Consider the following 21,120-nt stretch of genomic DNA (forward strand, 5'->3'; position numbering starts at 1 on the left):
AATAAAAAAAAACTCTCATTTCTACAATTTATGCAATGTTGTTGTTGTATCATAGTTGCATTGATACTATCTGTGCACATGCAATTTTCATTGAATGGGAAAATCAGTGATGAAAACATCATTACTTCATCATCATAACAAAAGTGTACGAAAAAAAACAGCAGCAGCAGCAGCAACAACAACAGCAACAACAACAACAACAACAACAACAACCAGGTTCAATAAAATAGTAGCACGATAAAAGAAAATAACGCACAGTTGCCTTTTGTGTTCGAAAAATGTGAAGTTCTCACTGCATTTTTGTGGCCAAAAACAAGAAACGACAAAGAGAGAGATAAACAAGAAGGTAAGAGGGAGGGAGAGAGAGAGAGAGAGAGAGCAAAGCAAGAGATGGATAAAGAAAGAGGGAAAGTGATGTTTCGATTCAACATCAACTCCGAATTTCGTTCCTGTAACACAGCAAAACTTCTCAAACGCACGCCACAAAGAACCGGCTATGTTTTACGTGAGTTCACCGGGTGATTTGTTGTGAACACAAAGAAAATGTTAATCATTATCATCGTCATTCCATGAAAAATGACGGCATATTTTGTTGTTGTGAATGGTGTATTTTTTTTCGGCAACAATTGTTCAGCGAACGCAAATACACAGCACCGTGTGTGTGTGTGTGTGTGTTTGTGTTGTGTATCACACAATACGCAACTGAACGAGCGAAATGATTAAAACCGGTTCATTACAATTTGATGCGATGCAACATCACATACAGACTGCCAGAGCGAGGAACACAAAGAGAGTGAAAAATCGGTGGTCGCGGCCAGTCAAAGAAACAACAGCACAGCACACAACAAATATCTCTCTCGCCGTCGATTATTGGTGACTATTTAACCGTGCTGACTGCGGGCTATGAACTTTTCGTTTTGGTTGTTATTTTGCCGCCACTCACTAGATCTCTTTTGCTCTCGCTGTCTCTCACTCTCTCTCTCTCGGTGTGTGTGTGTGTTTGTGCTTTTGTCAGCAGTTCGTTTGGTTCGCTCATTTGCTTGTGCTCTCGCACCAAATTGCAATGAATCGTGCAGGAAATAAGAATAAACAATTTTTAATAAAAGCACCGAGCACCCGTGTGTGTTTCATATGGCCAACAACGTACACACGCAAATTCAAATGAACATGGGCAATTTTTTTTTCTTTTCATTCTTCTTCTTCTTCAGCCTGACTGTGTGTTCTTCGAAAACTTTATTTTGTTCATAATACTGATGATGGTGATTCTTTTACATTCGCTAACTTGCGTGCACTCGCCATTCTTTGTGTCCCTCTCTCTCTCTCTCTCTCTCTCTCTCTTTCTCTCGCTCCCTTGTTCTCTTGCTCTCGTTGTGTGTGTGTGTGTGTGTTTCGATTATTGCTCCTCAATGCCCCAACGGCAGACGTTTGTCTTTCAACAAAACAAGCACAACAGCGTTCAAAGAAAAACGTTGCGTACAAAGATTATTTGCTTGGTGTGGCTTATTGACTAAGCTAACTTTGGCTAAGCCAACAAAGATGAGACCACCATTGTGCAGACGCTTGTCTCTCACTTCTTGTCTTGTTCGTTTTTATTCGACGTCGTCGTCGATGTTCTTCGGTTGCTATTGCAATGTTGTTACGGCTAAATGGAAAAACCGCAAAAGAGTATAATCAAACGCAGCCTAAGTCGCATGTGTGTTTGTGCAGTGTGCCCTGTGCATCGTTTGCGAATTCTCTTCATCGGATATTGCAGCAGACAAACCGCTTTAATATTCCCTTTTTTTTCAAACTCACTCGCAGGGAAATAAAAACAAAAACGAGGTGAATTTTTCTCTGATCACACATCATAATATCACAAAGTATAACTCAAGTTCTTGGAAGCTTCGGGTGCTAATTAAAATCCATCGTAACGTTTTATAGCGCGCACATTTTTCATAGCCAAGGTAAATAATAAGCCCCATTTTGTCCGACAACAATCGATTTATAGTTTGTATGTACCTTGATCGAAGCGCAAGTCACAGTTACATCATGAACGATTTGCTATGTAATTTTGTAGCGTTCAATGCATTCAATTACATAAAACACAGAAAAAGAGGGAGCGAGAAAGAGAGCGAGAGAGAGAGAGAGAGAAAAAGAAGCAAGGCAAATCAAATGCCAAATTGAAGCGGCCGATCGAAGGCTTTATTAACGCAACTCTAGACAAACACCGGCGTTTGCGAAGCAAAACACACATCGAAATTATGACTTCGTATCGAATGCAATTACAATGTGACGCTTGATGTTTGGTTGCTAACTGAAAAATGCACCGCTTGTTACCTTGAAAAATCTATACGAAACCAAATCGAATATTGTGTGTATTTGTCTAAAACAACACAATTTTTTTCGGTCGATTCTCATTCTCTGTGTAGCAAATTTCGGTTTTTTACATTCTTAGACTCTGCTACAGTCTTTGGACTGAAAAACAATCGCACAAGTCGTATGAGATATCGACCATGGTTTTTTCTCTCTCTCATCTTTTTCGGTGAATGGAAATGATTCGATCGGCAGTTATTGACCCAGTGAAGAGCACATACATGACAGTCAGTCGACAATCGATAGTAATGATGTTAGACATGAACGGTAGACACAATTATGCTCAAACAAACTTCAACCATATAATTAAAAGCAATGGGCCTAATCTTCAGTAGACGGCAATATTTATTTTTTCTCCTCTTCTTCTTCTTTTTCTGTTCCATCACATTGCAAATGGAATATGTGCATTTTGTTGTTGGTTGAACCGGCGTCGAGAGTGGCTATTTTTTAAAACTCTCTGGACTCCGCCGTGTTGAATTGCAGCTGTCAATAGAAAGTAGGAAATTGCCATTGATTAACGCCTCAATTGTTCTGCTTTATGAGGCAATGGAATCGAAACGAAATGCACAGAAAACGAAAAAAAAAATACACACACACTGAAAAATTCGGTAAAGTCAAACCGTTGACGCATTCAGAATTGTGCAATGGCCAGACACATAATGCAAGTACGATGCAACAGGTTTTTCCACTTCAACCATTCCACACTTCGTTCGATTTGAAATGAATGCAGTGGCTGCTGTTGCTTGTTGCTGCTCGAACAAAGTGATTGTAAACTGAAACAAATGCGAGATATGAAATACAAGGGTTTCCCCTTCGAATTACACATATTACGATCGCTTCGTTTCTCGTCCAAAAAATTTATGACAAGAGGATATCGTTTGAATTGATATTGATGTAGGTACTGGTGGTACAGAAAAAAAGGAGCACCGCCAATCGATGAGCAAACCAGTCCCAGCTTCCGGTTGAGCTGAGAACAAATGCAGCTGCATAATCACAGACTCTCTGTCAGTTGTATGCCTTTTTTCACTAGTATCGAGCAATTGAAGACGGAAACATACACATAGAGTTCAATTGGAACGAAAGAGCCCAGCATTTCTTTTCAAATCACTCAAAAACTCGACAAATGAACAGAAAAAAAACCTAACTACTTGAAAGGTTCGACATGTATCGTGAATTCCAAAACTGTTTTTTTACAGTGATCATCACTTAAAGTTTTATTGGTACTGTCGAACGGAAAAAAACGAGATCAATGCGTGAAAGACACTTTTTATTCCTTTCGTTGGTGTTGTTGTTGGAAGAATCGGTTGTTGATTCTCAAACAACATCATTAAATGTTCGATATTGTTTGATCCGGTTATTTGTCGATTGCACAGTTACAAACTGTAATATCGTTTTTGTTGTTCCTTCTCTCATCATCCAGCGGGAGTGACTTTCATTTCGATGGCGTATATTTGTCGCTTCATTTGGATACACATTGTTTGTTGTTTTCTTTTTTTAGAGCTGATTTGTCATTTCTTTTATGGGCTTGAAGCACACACAAACACTTATTAAACGATCATATGTTCTTTTGCGATCTTGCAACGACAACCGATCCGTTCATTATTTCTCGTTACGTTTCTTTTTATTTGGCGTGTTTGTGTTTGTTTGTTTTTTTCTCGGTTCTCTCGTGTGTTTGCCTCCACTCATTTGCACATAACAAATATTGAACGTTTTCTGATTCTATCTTCAATTTGGCTGATTTTTTGTTTGTTTGATTTGCTGTTTTATGTTTCGGTATTTGGTGTCTTAATCGATGGTAGATCAGTTTTGGGGTTCCCGATTCAGCCGTAACTGTAAACGATCTCTTCGCTTGCATAGAGACTGATCGTGTTTTGTGCTGGTGTGGATTTCTTCTTCCAAGAAGTTGATTTATTCACTTCGTTTGCCATCATTTTCATTTTTCTCTTCTCTTCACTCACAGTCAAATGGCTTTGCGGTAAAATTATAATTGGGCAACGCACATCTATTTTCAACAAAACGAACTCTCTGCAACCAAACACGCAGCGAATGGTCAGATTAATAGTTCTATATAATTTGTTTTTTGCTCGTTTTTTTTGGGAGATGTGTGTGTTTCGCATTGGTCATATCGGTCCGTTAGAGCTCGTTCAACTTACACTTTTCGAGAGATGTTTCGTCGTCATCGACGACGTCGTCGTCGCTGCTGCTGTTGCTTTTTTTCATCTTTCTGTTTGTTCATTTGTTCGGCCGAGTTTTTATGGCTTTGTGTTAGCGTGTTTTCTTTAGGCAATCAACGAACATAATTTTGTGTGTTTGTATTATCCGATCGCAACTTTAGAGAAGAAGAAAACAAAACATGCGCGCATCGGGAATGAGATTCAGAAACTGTGTGACGAACAAATAAAAAAATGAAAATAACGACGCGACAAACACACTCTCTCATCGCAACTTAAACCACTTGGCCAACAAAATTGTTTCTGTTTCCGAAAATTTCACGAAAAAGAAATAAAAAAAAAGATGCGACCAGTTGTGATGCGGTTTTTTTCTTCATTTTAAACGACTCGAAGTGAAAGAGGACAAGTGTTATTTTCTACGCAAGTGGGTGATCGAAAGTTTAGAAATACTCTTTTTGAACACAAAACAAGTGTTTTTATTTATTGATATTGACGATAAAATATTGAGCAGATTTATTAGATTTCGACTTGTGATTCGGTCACGATTCGGTGAATACGACAGCTATTTTTACAACGTAAAAATGTATTCAAATGTTAAATTGATTTATTAGCGACAGCGAATGCGTTTATTATTACTTCGGGTTTGTTTTTGTTTCACTGTCTCAATCATCTGGTCTGAAAATTGCTTTGTGTCAACAATTACAGTTGCTTGTTCTATTTAACGTATTTTCATTCATTTTTCTTTCCTTGTTGCTGCGTTCGTTTGTCCATTTTCTCTCATTTCAGTCGGGCAAACCGAATGATGCATGCAACGACATTAAAATGGCTACGGGAATGCAACCGAAAAAGAAACACACACGTAACAATTTGTAAATTGTCGTGTGTTGTAAAAAAGGGAAACTTATTTTACGAAACAACAAAAACAACGGCCACAACAACAACAACAACAACAACAGCAGCAACAGCAGCAGTGGCAACAGCAGGCAGAGAACTTGACGCATGTCCATTTCATGATGGCAATTCTTAACTGCCAAAAAAGCAGTGACTTTTCGACATTCAAAATATCGACCAGCATCTAAACTGACTCGGTTTGAAACACAAGCACATATACGCCGACCGAGCAATCGATTTCGATTGCACACATAATGCAAAATAAAATAAATGGTGGTAATGAAGAAATAACCATGAAAAACAAAAACACACACACGCTGAATAGAAAGGCCCATCTAGTTGCCAAAAAAGAGAAGATTTCATGTTTTATGTGTCATCTTCTCTTTCGATGTTACTTCAGTTTCTCGCTCTTTCTTGCCGCTTCTCTGTGATGTCATGAGCAGTTTTTATTTTTGGCAGAGATCGAATAAGCTGCTGCTGCTGCTTCTGCATGCGCCAGATCTTCTTTTTCTTTGCTGTCGCGCTCTTTTTTCGACATATTCTTCTGAATGGTATTTATACTTGAAATGTTTCAGAGGAACACAAATTTCACCATTCGTTATTGTGTACCTAAGCCTTACAACTTTATGATTTCAACAAATCGATTGGCAAATTTCAAATTATACAAACAATTTCATTCAAAAAAGCGTAAAATTAAAAGTGCGCCATTGGTTACACTACGGTTCTTTATAATATTGCTACTTGTTTTTTTTCTTCTTCTCTTGCTTGTATTTCGCCTCTTTTGTCGTTTTTATTTTCATCTTGATTTTTCATGTTTAATCGGCGTGCGGCGTACGCGCTCGCGCGCACGTTCTAAGAGCATTGAAAATTAATGGAACGCGCATTTACACAACAGCCACGGCTTTGAACGCAAATTTTTTTTTCTTCTTTCTACCGTTGTTGCTGTTGCTTTTTGTTGTTTTTGTTATTTTTTTTCGTTGTTATGTTCAAGTCTCGATACGTTTGTTTTTTTTTTACCGTTTTCGTCATGAATCTTGGCGTCATTTCATGCACTATAAATAAATGTGGCATTCTTATTAAAATTCATTTGCAAATCGGTAGCGAAGTTTTGCCTCACAAAGAGATTAAAACCCCATTTAAACCAAACGAAATTCGAATTCAAAGAAAGAAGGCAATATATGACGTTGTTGGCCGTTTTCATTTCTGCCACTCTCTTTTCGAAAATGGCTCACGCAAAACAGTCGGTTCTGAAATGGATTTGAGCCGATTGAATGACTGAGTGAGGGGTATTTATTTCTAGAAATAAAAAACCAAGACGCACGAGCGATCGCGGTGTGTGTGTGTGTGTGTATAAGCGATTTATTAAATCCATAAACTTAACTAAAACCGAAGTGCCATCAATACTATCGTGAACACACCGCATTTCGACATTTTCAAAATTCAATTCAAATTATATTCAATTCATGAATATGACCTTTAAAAACAAAAACACAAGCATACACACACACATACAGCGAGAGTGAGACACACACACATACACACGTATTTGAGAATTCGAATTCCGCTTTTTTCTGCATTAAACCTAGTTGTTTGGTGTGTCTCCGAGTATCGGACAGTGATGCGCGACAAATTAACCGATTTGAATCATCGAATTCGGCGGTGTGTGATGTATATTTCGGTGTGTTCGTGGCCGCGCACGCGATACATTCGGGAAAAACATTCAACAAGTTTGCGATCACCTAAAAGGATCAATCGTATCACATGTATGGCAATTTTACCGTAGGTTGCACAAATCGAGCTTGTTTTTTTTATTCAATTGTTATGTTGTCGTTGTTGTTGTTTTGTTGGCCAATTTGATATGCTAAAGGCCATTTATAAAACACACATGCAAATACACTGATTACAGTTCATCAACGAATTTCGTGCATTCGGATTTTTCTCAAGCGATTGCCCGAAGGCTTTCAACATGTTTCTAACGAAACCAAGGGTGCTTTTCTTATGCACACCGAATCACATGAATTAACAGCCATCGGAACGAAACAAGGAAAAAATTTTGATATTTTCTTGAACTTCAGTGACTCATATTCGCAGCAAATTTTCTTGATTATGCATTTGAAATCAATTACGAGTGGTGGCGGCGGCGTCGGTGCTTGTTTTGGCGGAGAAAAAAAATTATAAATTCATAATCACTCAAACGAAAAACAACCGGTATCTCAAAGTGTCGCGAGCGCGCGCTCTCTCCGCATAGCGATAACTTTTAACACACCGAGATCGCATCAATCCAAATCGACACAGACATCATCTCTTTTTTCGCGCATCAGTGCATTTTTTACTCTGTTTTTTCCCATTTCTTGTTCATTCCTCTCAAGTTTCGATTAGAACGTTAAGACAATGTGTAAATTGGTTTTCCACTGTCCTCCACTGTCTTTGAGACAAACACGGCGATTGAGTGTGTGTGAGAGAGAGAGAGAAAGAACAAAGGGCAAATTTTTCACGAAATATAACATTCAAATTAATTTAATTGGCACAATAGACTGCCTTCACATGTTACTCTTCTTTATTGTTGTTGTTCCTTCTTCTTTTTCGTTTGTCTATCATAGGATATCTTCCTTAATTTGCATTCAATTATACAATCACACGGGCATTCGAACCGTGTGCCATACATTTCTTTCGACTTTGCACTTTTTCATCTTAAATTTTCCTCTTTTCGCTATCTTTTTTTTTAAAAGACTCTCGAATGAGAGGTAGAGAGAAAGAGATGAGATTCCCCTGATTGATAACAATTAGAAAAAGGAATCAAATCACTAACACAATGTCATTCTTTTTTTTTCTTTTTTTCAAAACACGATAACGAACTATTCATTTTTTTGCAGCAAATTTAGCGGAAATTTTATTCAATCATCATTTTTCAACACAAGGAATTCTCCATTGAAATCCTAATCAAGTCAATCCACTAGATTTTTGCGAAAAATGTTTGCCGAAGAAAAAATAACTCGCGGAAAATTTTTAACCGAAAATATTTTTTGGTAAGAAAAAAAGAAAGAAACAAATTACACAACGAACTTTTGAAAAACGAACATTTTTTTCTCCTTTTCATACACAGCGCATAGCTACTAACAAAGCTCACAATTTGAATGTTCACCGTAAACTAAAAACAAAACGGTGGATTCGAAACGTATTGAGTGTGTTCAACAGAGAAAATGTGGACAGAATCTTTAAAGGCAACAGATTTTTCATGCGCAGTTCAACATATACTGAATGGGAGGGAGAAAATTTCGATTTGAAAATAAAATGAATCAACTTATTGAGAATGGAATTTTTCTTCTTAATTATCATCATAGTTATCAAGAGAAAAAAAATGTGATTAAATTATTTCTTGCGTATGAATTTTTCGATAAAAATTCGTATGAATCACGTGTGCAATCGTTTTCAGGTTTTCGTATCTCAAACTCACATAGCCTAGATGTGACATGGCACGAAAGATATTTCGTCTATACTTTGATATGTGTGTGCTTGTTGCGCGCTATACACGTTCTTCGTATATACGTCATGGTGTTGTTGATATATTGATGTGTATTGACTGTGTGTAGTGTCTGTATGTGGAGAGACAGAGTGAATGAGACTTGTGTGTGCGTGTGTATGTGTTTTGCTTCTTTGGAATACATCATTCAGTGTTATTTGCACACATCGCACCAAATTCAATCTATATTTGACGTTCGCTGGCACAACAACCACACAGTCACACGTGCGTACGGGCCAAGGAATAAGAAGAAGAAGCAGCAGCTGAATAAAAAGACGTTACGGCTAGAGAAGAACTTTCAAACTGGTTGTCTTGTTCGATCGAATGGTCCCCGATGACGTTTTGGTCAAAGATTGGTTTCAAGATGAACATTTTTTGCCGGAGAAAAAAAAGACCGTGAATATAGACAATATGATTTATTAAGGTTTTTCATTCGATCACAACTTGATCCATGTGGTTGCACCAAACTGTCAAAAGGGAAACAAAATAGTCGAGCGCAAAAAGCGCAGAAAAAACGACTAACTCATAAAAGTCATACGATGTCTTGACATTATAATTTGAAACGAAGTGTGCCCGCTTTGCCGAAACGGTCAAACACATGCAAAAATAGCATTGAGCAAAGTCAAACGGATACGAGCACATACACACCTGTGTATGACGTATGTGTATTATCGAGCGGTGGTTCTAGTCACCAATAAACAATTCTTTATTTGAATAGGTCTATGTCGTTACTCTCTTCGGTGTGCTGCTATGTGAGTTGCATGTGTGTGAGTGTGGTGTCAAGAGAGGCTGGTGTGTTGCTAGCTTGTGTATTTGTGTAACACACTGACAGGTAATGGTAACACATGACACAACCAAAATAGCGCTCGTTCGCGCGTGCTGCATTGGTATGCGTGTGACATATGTTGTACGTCGTTTCGCTGAATATGTGTGTTTGAGAATTTTTCAAATGGATTCCGTTGCTCGATTTCTGGCACATTTTGAATGGAAATGCGCTGAACTAGGCGCAAAAAATACACCGTCAAACCCGAACAGAAACTAAAGTTCATTATTTTCATTCGGATTTGAGCGGCGATTTGGCTTAGTATTTTTTTTTTTTGGGGGGGGGGCAGGTAATATCATTCAGTAAGTGGTGTGAAGACAGAAATAACATGGTCAATGGATACACAAACACACTGAGCTTGCACTCTTCTTTTCAGCAAATGTACGGTGTATGTGGCTTTTAAATAGTCGGTTGTTAAGTAAATTCATTAGATGGAATTTTATAACAAAATTATGTTCAAAGACGCGCGGTCGCGGCACGGTTTTAGTATGCAACCCTAAAAATAGACCTCATTATTTTCTCTCTTTCATTTGTTTTTCGTTTGTTTGATTTCTATGGTCCAGCCAGCATACCGTGAACCGTGTAACATTGACGATGATCAAAAGAAGCGGCTCCGATGAGTTTCAGGCTGATGGAGATTGAAATGAGCTGATGCCGACTCATACAACCCCATTATGCTGTACAACACACTAGAATATCTTTTTTATGGAGAATATACGAGAGAATGAAAATAATTTCATTTACTTGCTCAGTACATATTGACTTGTTTGCGCTTTATCATACACCGTTTTTCAATCATCTCCAGCAAGCGAACAAGACATTTTGCTGCTTCGAACGTCTTTTTTAGAGAAAAGTTTTATTGCCTCTACATACAGAGAGTGAAATATAGATATGTCTTCTAGTTTGGCGTCTTTCTTCCAAGTAACGAGCCCTTCAGCATACAAACCGAGAGACAAGGATTAGACAGACTGATGACAAGAATGATCATGCGTTTTATGAACGCATGAATGGCAACGAAAGGTGCACACTGGATCTCACTACGGTGTTCGTGTATGTGTGTTGCAACATCATATCTTGCCTCTCATAGGTACATAGTCAACGACGACGACGACGGCGACGACCGGCTGCGTTCTATGCGTATTTTACTCTATACAGTTACAATTGTTACTTTGTTTTTTCCTCGTTTCTCTCTTCGACTATTGTTTGTAGCCGACCGATTTGGATATATACATTTTTCCTTCTAGATTGTATTTCATTAAATTCCGTATATGGTGTGTGTATGATGTGTTTTTGGTATGGAATTCAGCCAAGTCCGAAGTCGTTCAATGTTCGAGTGAATGAGTGTGTGTGTGTGTGTGTGCCTGTCGGCGTGTTTGGAATGATGCATGTCCAATTGAAGGCGGGAAAGAGAAGCCGATCGACGACTGAAATGGTGAGAAGACGATGGCAAAACGAAAGAAAAACAAAAAAATTCTCTGGAACAATAAATTACGTACAATATCTAAACGCCGATGTGTGCACATAGAGCAAGAGTACACGGTTCGGTTATGTGATCGACGTGCAGACACAAAAGTAACTCACAGTGATGACGGATAATTATGATGATGTTGATACCGAGAATGACCCTCTAATAATCGTAAATTCGCTCGGAACATAACATTGTTGCTGCGCAGCGCAATAGAAGCTCGCACACTTGGAAATTTATTCACGTTTCGGTTTTATAGCATTTTTTGCTAGCCCCAAACCCGCTCATGTTTCGAACTTATCTTGACTCACTGACAAACATCGCTTCAGTTATGAACCGCAAATGATCGATCTCTTTCTCGGTCGCGCGAGAGTTGCATCGGACTCCGTGAAAAAAAGAGTAATAGATGGTGAAAGAAGAATTAAAAATAAAAAAGAAATGGTACATTACAATAAACTGTGTGGTTCCATTGAAATGTGTCCCCACGCAAAGAGTGAACAAGATAGAGTGAGAGACAGAGAGACTAAGCGCTTGGTATGAAAATCATGACGATGGTCGTTTTGTAGCCGCAATTCAACGTGATCAACGGGAGTAGAAACAATAAAAACAAAAAAATATATCATAAAAAAATCACGTCGATCTAACATGAATGATTAGTTTGCATCGATTCAACCATAATATTCCAGCTAAGAGAGCAGTTAATCTGTTTATTTGTAACGCAAGCACTCGCGCGCGCACATGTTTACATCATTGTTTTGCATACGAAATTGCATGAAATACAGAAAAAAACAGCAACAACAACAACACACAAATGATTATGACAATAGCATGCCACAGATCATTCCAATTTGTTTTGAATGATTTGAAAATATATACGGATTCATCGAATTTATTGTTTGCTTCACCTCTCCAATTTGAGAAAAAAAACAAATCAAACGAATTGGCGCAAATAAAGCGAACACAGCAACTAGCGATTACATCGATTTCGTGCATACAATTGTAATTGGCACACGATCCACCAACCACCCAGAGAAAATCGCGCGCGCAATTTCACTTTTCTGCATATCGCATCGCATCGCACCGCACTCGTTTCTCTCGCTCGCTCTCTCGTGACGTTTATTTTCGTGCGATCGAAATCGATTTGAAATGAAGCGCCTTAATTTACAAACACTCGCCCGAAAGATATTAATTATAAATATCAAGCCGTTGGAATGTGTGGCGAGTTCACACGAAATGGAGGAAAAGGAAGGAAGGAACAATTTCAAATTCAAGCTAATTGATGGACTTTTGTTCGATTGTTTTACACAAAATTGCATATTCTCCCTCTCTCTCACTCTCTAGAGAGCTGACGTGCTCTTGATGTCGCATCAAGTCGAATCGAAAGAACAAAATTTCTATCTTCAAGCTCTGCAAACAACGACGAGATGTTCATGTATGTATATCTTGACATTTTGACGGTATCGCTCTTTGTACAATATTCCCATCGTTTAACCGAAAACAATGTACTGTGCGCTGACTTGTTAATGACTTGCAATGGAACAAAGCAATAAACTACGTTTCGGTTGTTTGATCTCATCTCTAATGACTTTCTTTCAGCGCGATTTTCATCTGCATTGTTCGGTTAGTCGGCCCCATCATCTGCAGCACAAAACAACGGCGACAGTAACTACATTAAAGCGTACCTCAGCGTGACAATATCGAACGAATTTTCCACCTTAAAACCATTAAACGTCTGCATTTTGCACATGCAAAATAGACATACTTTATGACTGGCGGCTGGCTTTGTCGTCGGGTGTTTTTTTTTTAGTATTTTACCCAAAAGGTCAGAGAATATCAGGCAGATAGAGTGAGAAGAGATGGGGAAGTAGGGAGTAAAGAGAATACAAGCGCAATGCTAAAGCGAAATGTCACCGCATCGCAAATCAATGGCTGAGTTCGCGAATAGAGTAAGTTTCACTGATTTTGGTATGTGCGAGAAATGGGCGAAGTTCATCACGTTTCAAATGAACTGGAAAGAGAGATTATTTTACCAGGACAGCATCTCTAATGTCTTTTTGTTCGAATTAATATACTTTTTCTGATGAACATTATTAATTTCAATTTTACAAACCGAATTGGTCCGAAAAACTCATGCCTTCTTTGCAAATACGAAGCAAATAAACGAAGTCTTCTCTCAATCTCATTCACATAAGAAATGCCTATGAATTTACAACGAACTTTCAATCGATTCAACATCTATTTTCACTGGCACGGCTTGAAAATCGGTTCGTTTTGGTTCCAAATTACACGTACACCAAATTGGTTCACTTATTCGAGAGAGAGAGAGAGAGAGAGAGAGAGAGAGAGAGAGAGAGAAAGAGAAATACTCGGCATTTTCGAATTTCCTTTTCATCGATATTGTGTGGGAAATTGTGTTATGTGAAAATAAAAAGTAGACGGTCGGCGACATTGTGTGAATGCGGCAATTCAAAACGTGACGCTTAATGCTGTCAGCTTTTCATGATAGTTTCGCGCAAACATGGTCGCATCGACCGACGACGATGACGATGATCAGCCCAAAAAACGTGTTGAAACCAAATGGAACCGTTTTTTTTTGTCTGTTCAATCCACCCAATATCTGTTTACTCGGGTTGAGTGCTGTACTCGTTTTCTTTCATATGTCTATGTTCCGATCGGAACAGCAACAACAACAACAACAAAAACAAAAAGTTTGGTAACATCGTTCAAGTCAAACAAGCAACATCAGAAATAACAACAATTTATGCTGATAAAACGCTTTCTATTTCTTTGCAAGCCCAGCAAAGTTTCAATATGGCTTTTTCTATATTCTCTGGACGAACAATTGAAACTAAGCAATAAAGTCACAAACAAATGCGACTCTTTTCTAACAAATGTCACCTCTATCCATTCTTCTTCTGCACCTTTCTTCTCTCGGTCGCATTGTAAGAATATTTTCTGGGAATTTGCCAGAAAAGTATGTCGAGATAGATTACTAATTTCTCCATCGAAATATGAAACACATGAATATTCAGGGAAACTTTTCGTTCTGCTGACTCAAAACTACTTTGAGTCATGGTCAGCAGTAAGTTTAAAAGGCAAAGCAAATCATGCAAAAACCAATTTATTTCTATATGAAGGGCTTAACTGACGCATTTTATTGAATTGATTCAGCCGCCGTTTCTATAGCAATGAGAAGAATGTCCGGTGACAAGATGAAATTAGTTCAAACACCAATTTCGAAGTGTTATTGACAAACAACCGATTAAAATGTATTCCCAGAACGATTTAATCGTCATTGCATGCGTAATTGTGTTGAGCTATGTATTTCATGTTCTAGGTAGACCAGAGAAGGGGACATCCAAACAATTTACTTATTGGAATTTACCGCAGAATCTTATTGGAAAATGGTGCCATCCATTAAAATACACTTCAAATGTCGTTTGACATTTTGCATTCCATAGAATCTCGATATATGTAGAATTGGCATTTCGATGTTTCGATTCTGGTTGCCCATGTGTGTGGCTGCAAATCAAAAATATCATCATAACAGATTGTTATGATAATGAATACGAAAATAGTGCAATCTAAAGGTTTCCCTTTCTGTTAACCCTCAACTGCATAAGCCCGCCTTTTGGCGGGCATCATTTAAACACCTGTATAATGTGAATCGTACGGCGGATGACATTGCTTCAAGGGGAATTTTTATTTGTCAATGTTTTTTCTTTATTTTTGTCTTTGGCGTCATTTGTCTATGTCGTACGATTGGTGAGTTATAAACAAAAATGTGCACGAAAACGAAAATTTGACAAAATAAATTATTCGGTTTCCAAATTAGACATATTTTTGACACTTTTAAACAATGGATTTCATTGTTCTCTGACTTATTTCTATCGCATTTCCTGACTAAACCATGGGAAATCTAGGATTATGAATATTTTTTTCGTTATCTATGGCCAAAAATCAACCAAATACCAGTACTCCCAGTCCTAGGAAAAATTCATGCAGTTGAGGGTTAATCGCGCTCATTTTCAATGTTTCATTCAATTTTTTTTTCTCGGTGTACAATAAAATTGAAGCGAAGTTCATTTATATTTTTGGTAGGATTTGAATAGTTCAGTTGAATCCACGTTGTTTTTTTTGTTGTTGTTTTCGGTTTTGAGTTTTTTTCTCTTTAAATCCATTTTTCGTAATCAGTCTGAGATTAAAAACGATCGCTTTCAGCGCAATGTGATTTCAGTATATGTGTGTGAGCGAGCACACGCTCATGCGGTGTACTTTGGTTGTTGTTACTTATTAAATAGCTCAGAAACGTACGACAGCCATGAGTCATCTGAAGCTGACTCCATGCTCGCAAATTATTCGCCGTAATTTACCTTATTCGCTATTGTTTCTCTCGCGTGGTATGCTTTTAGTTTTCTTTTTCAATTCAGAGTCTTTTTTTCTGTTTTGTTCACATCTTTTCGGCTCGCATGCCTTTTCATTGGCGTTATGAATGAAAGAATGCAATCAAGTACATACTGTGTGGCTGTGTCTATGGCGGCTTTTTTTTTAAATACGTGTGAGAAAAATGAATGATGAAATAAACAATATACATTTTTTTCTCTTTCGTTTTCGGTAGAAACCAAATTGCAATGGGGAGAACAACGATCAACTTTGGGCCTTTGTAACAAGCTGAAATGCAAGTCCAATTTCATGCGCGGTTTTAAATAAGAAAACAATTTTTATATTTGGTTAAATGATATTCCAATCTCAGTGGCTATTATTAAATTCTTGGAGTCCAAACTCCGACGCTCAAACGCCATTTCTGAGAGCAGGAATAAAGTCTTCTTTTTTTCTTCAAAAATTACCAAACGAATAACTCAGATCAAAATGAATGAAAATTCTCTCATGTACCTCATGTCCAGCCCTATAAATGGCATTTCGAATATTTTCCATGTTAATTTGATTTCACAAACTTATTTGCTAACTGTTGCAAACGTTAATTTTTTTACAACATTAGTGCTCAGCAATAAAAAAACGTTCGCTAACGCAGAGCCGACAGGAAAAATGATCGGTTCAATTTTTGTTTTAAACTTACGATTTTTTCCCTACTTTGTCCCACATGTGCTCATCTCAATATTTCGCCGTTTTTTTTTATATTGAAAATTTCAACATAAAAAAAAAGTTCCAACCAAAAGTATTCAATTTTGCACGAAGGCCACATCAAAAGCGATTGCATCCCGGAAAAACTATTTTCACATCAACTGAAAATGCATCAAAGCACAGGTAAAAAGCTGGAAAAATCCTTAGAAAGCCACACGTTATGGATTTTAGCCGTAAAAAACTGTTATGTTTATAGTAATAACATAAGCTTATTGGTGATATTACATCCATTTGTTCCTATTTTCGATCTGTAGTTTGGATTATGTCGAGCAGCAGCAACAGCAAAAAAAAATCAACCGTGTAAACGTGGAATATGGTGTGAGCGATTTTGATGCCACTGTGTCATTAGAAAAAAGCATATCGCAACCATTTCTGGATTTACGTGCAGAATTATCATCACAATAAAAACATACACACATAATAGTACGTACAGGCTTTTTTTAATACACGGTACAAGACAAAAGCCATGCATAGGCACAACAAACAGATACACAATGGGCTTGGATTGCAACAATGCCTGAAAAATATGTATTATTACTGCGATCTTAAAATGGAATTACAAAAGAAAATCTAGTTATAATTCTGTGTGAATGTTTCTCTCTCTCTCTCTCTCTCTCTTCATCTCGTCATATCACCGCGGAGAGACTAAAAAATTTATTCAGTACGTATATTGTGTGTCGGATAACTGAAATGATGCAACAAAGAAATTGGTACGCGACTGGATAATAACAACCGCCACCACAGCCACAACAAACGTAGATTGTTGTTGATTCATGGAACGCATGAGCGACTGACTCATTGACACTTTCTTCGTGAATTGTTATGCAATCAGCACAATACTGAGATTTAGATTGAATTAATGCGCCTTAATATAATCTATGCACCAGGGCTTAAAATAAGAGTGAATCTAGGGGGAAATAACTGAGTAAATAAGAATGTAAATACTGTAAATATGCGCAAATATTCACTTGCAATCGGAAACAATGTCAATATCGGTCAATATCGTCAATACCTGACAATATCTGTCAATAACATCTGCATTTTACAATATACTTGGTAATAAAGGGTGTCCCAATAGCAACGCAAAAAAGTATTTATAAAAAAAAACAATGAAAATAGTTTCCAATTTTCCAAATCTTTATTGTATGTTGTAGTTTGGTCTTTACCATTTATGTATGAAAAAGAATATCGTGCAAATGTCCACCACGGCTCTTTTCACAGACCTTCAGCCGCTTGCCCAAATTTTCAATTACAGATTCGAGTAATGGCACATTTACGGTGGCTATGACACGTCTGATTTCAATTTTCAGCTCGGCAATGGTGCTTGGTTTGTTGGCATAGACTTTATCCTTGACGTAGCCCCAAAGAAAATAGTCCAATGGCGTTAAATCGCACGAACGAGGCGGCCATTTCACTCCGGCCTTTTGAGAAATGATGCGATTTGGAAAACGTTCTTCGATTACCGCTAATTTTTCAGGTGTTGTGTGTGGTCTGGCGCCGTCTTGTTGAAACCACATGTCGGATAAGTCCATGCCTTCAATTTCCGACCAAAAAAAATACTGCAACATCTCACGATATCGCTCGCCATTGATGGAAACGGCTCGACCATCATCATTTTCGAAGAAATACGGCCCGATGATGCCGCCGGCCCATTAACCGCACCAAACAGTGCAACGAGCTGGATGAGCTGACACTTCTTCAGTTTCTCTTGGATTTTCGCTTCCCCAGAATCGACAATTTTGGCGATTCACATACCCATTCAAGTGAAAATGAACCTCATCCGAAAAGATCACTTTCTTCAAAAAATCGGCATCCGCGGCCTCTTTTCCTTTGACCCATTCGACGAAATCTCTTCGTTTTCCGTGGTCCATCGGTTCAAGTTCTTGAGTGAGGACAATCTTATAAGCGTGTAGACCCAAGTCTTTGGAGAGAATACGCCATGTGGTCATCCTAGAGAGGCCAACTTGTTGAGAACGTCGACGAACCGAGGTTCTTGGCTCGTCCTCCACACTTTCACTCACAGCAGCAATATTTTCGTGCGAGCGGGCCGTTCGCATACGGGTTGATGGTTGATCGTCTAACACAGAGCCAGTACGCTCAAATTTCTGCACCAGGCGACTGATGGTGGACACATTTGGTCGATTATTTCGGCCGAAAAATTCACGAATTGCACGAAACGTATTTTGCAAAATAGACCCATTTTCGTAATGGGATTTAACGACTTGAACGCGTTGATCTTTACTTAATCTTGACATGGTTATAAATGGTATAGATGGACGCTTCAAACTGACATTCCAGTTTGACAGATCGGGGCATCCATCATGAAATCCCTATTGAAAAACTTTTTGCGTCCCTATTGGGACACCCTTTACCAATATTTTATTCATTCGTATTTGGTCGGTATTGTCAAATGTAGATGTTATTTACCATTATTGACACATATTGACCTTATTTCCGCATATAAGTGAATATTTGCACTCATTTACAATTTTTTTAGAAATGCATATTATATTGACTTTCATTTCATTATTGACATGAATTTTCATATCATTTTGCAATTCGAATATATTGTCAATAGGAGTAAATATTTTGAATATTCTGCAAATGAACGCCAATATATGTAAATATAGTCAATGAAGATCAATAAGAGTGAATATTTGAAATTAAAATCAATAAAAATTAGTTCTTTCCCCCTAGGAGTGAATCAAGTCCAAAATGATGAATCAAAATTTAAAAATGTGAATCAAAATATGCCAAACGGTGAATTAAGAATTCACTGATAAAATATTAATTTGATGTCTCATTTTTAAAAAATTCGCGACATTCGAACGTCAAATATATTTGATGTGATGGATATTGCAGTTTCAACCGGTTTATTTGAATTTTGCCGCTCATTTACTTGATATGATCTCATTAATACAAAATATATTCGATAATAATTACCCAATTTTCAACCCAAATTCGGAACTGTTTGGAACAACAATAAATAAACGGAATTGCACACATATCAAGGATTTCATTAAATCGTTAACTTTCTTTCTTGATTTTTATGCTACTGTGGATTTTGAATTCCACCCCCCCTTTCGATTTCAGAAAATGTGAATCAAAGAAAGCCCTTATTTTAAGCTCTGCTATGCACTTGAAGCAACCATACCACCTTTGGCCGCCAACCAAAAAAAGCCCAATTCTGATCCATTATCGATTTGACAATCACTTTGCATTATCATCACTTCAATTATTATCGTGCTAATATTAGTCATGTCACTTGTTTGAATTAGTAATTAACATGATTCATAGTGAGGTTTTTTCTTCTTTACTGGCTGATTTTTGACCTAAGCTTAGAGTCATCATGCTCAAAATTAATGGAATGTATGTAATCATGAAAATTAATGCTAGGCTTAAATTGTGGCCCTATCTCAAAATGAGATTTTAATGTGTATATGGTAAATTTATACCGAATTTTCATTCCAGCTTAAAAGCGAATAAATGTAAAACATATGCTTCCTTCCGCTGAACTGAATAATACTGTCATGTATGGGCATGTGCACAATCGGATTTGCTATTGGCAGCCAAATTGTTGGGACTGCTTTGAAAATTAAATCCATGTAAAGGGTATAAGTTATATTGTTCATGGTGGAATTTTCTCTTTTTCACTCTCTTCTTCTGTCTCCCTATCTCTGTGTCAACTTCTCTGCTTTGCCACTTCCTGCTTCTCTCGGGCCAATTTTCCCGGCCGGAATTTGAGTATCAAATAATATGGCTGAATGCAATTTTGATTCAATTCATGCTTAAAATAACTCATTGTTCAGTATAAATTGTTGGCATTTTCGAATCATTGGCAAATTATTGAGATAGTTCAAACGGTGTATAGTTTTATTTTCGGCAGGGTATGGATTTATGAATAAATTAAATTGAAGCGGGTAGAACGCATTTAATTGTAATCGGTAATGAGAACACACAGTCGCAAAAGGCTCACACATATCAGAAATGCATTAAATTGTATTTTTTGCGAGAGAAAAATTTATATCGTTTGCCTAGAGAGATATATATATATATAGAGAGAGAGAGAGACACCGTTTCGAATTTCTTGTTTGAAAAATTTAAAAACACTTCTACAGCTAATTTCCCATGAGACGGTCGCATAAGAGAAAAGAAGAGAGAAACAATGAACGTAAGCGTAGTCTCTCTGTGCATTTTCGACTCTTTTCCCTGGGAAATTGATGGCGCATCATTCATATGATGTTTTTTTAATGATTCACCTTTGTCAATATAGCTGTCTGTCGGGCGACAGTGGCGGTGTGTATGTGGAGAGACATGCGAGCATCGTTGCATTCTATGCCGTAATCTACTCATAACGGTTCACATTTTGCTTGATCTAATTCATTTTGTTAAGGCTTGATATCACAGAGATATCACAATTTTTACCGTTGTTTCTTCTTTCATATGACATATATGGGTACTTTACTTCGCAACACGACGGCTTATTTGAAAAAAAATCAAGATAGATAGGATAAGGACATTTGATTACACTTTTTTTACGTCTGTATACAATTTGTGTACGTGTAACTCTTCTCATACAAACCAAAAATGGTACATGTACCATAGGGTGGGCCAAAGTGTACACTATATTCGAATTTCGATAGAGACACATGCTTGAATTGTGAGAATTGATGTAAAAAGACCGTGTAAAATTTTTGAAGCGGCTAGCATAACGGGAAGTGCTGCCAGAAATTTTATGTAGCTAGATCTGTACAGA

General features: G+C 37.5%; 1 protein-coding gene across 12 annotated transcripts in view; it reads right to left on the bottom strand.

The window, feature by feature from the left end:
- Positions 1-21,120, bottom strand: part of LOC129575323 (MOB kinase activator-like 2) — a 108,101-nt gene that overhangs the window by 63,726 nt on the left and 23,255 nt on the right. Inside the window, exon 1 of one of the 12 annotated variants that reach the window (XM_055458706.1) lies at positions 8,478-8,564. The exons of 8 other annotated variants lie outside the window; for them this stretch is intronic. The gene's annotated coding sequence lies outside the window, so the exon portion shown is untranslated. Of the gene's footprint in view, positions 1-8,270; positions 8,565-21,120 lie in introns of those variants that run through there. 3 more of the 12 variants (XM_055458707.1, XM_055458708.1, XM_055458709.1) reach the window with 3 other exon arrangements.

The sequence above is a fragment of the Sitodiplosis mosellana genome, unplaced genomic scaffold, assembly GCF_009176505.1.
Source record: "Sitodiplosis mosellana isolate CC-2019 unplaced genomic scaffold, AAFC_SMos_1.0 Smas_scaffold_6166, whole genome shotgun sequence".
Classification (NCBI taxonomy): Eukaryota; Metazoa; Arthropoda; class Insecta; order Diptera; family Cecidomyiidae; genus Sitodiplosis; species Sitodiplosis mosellana.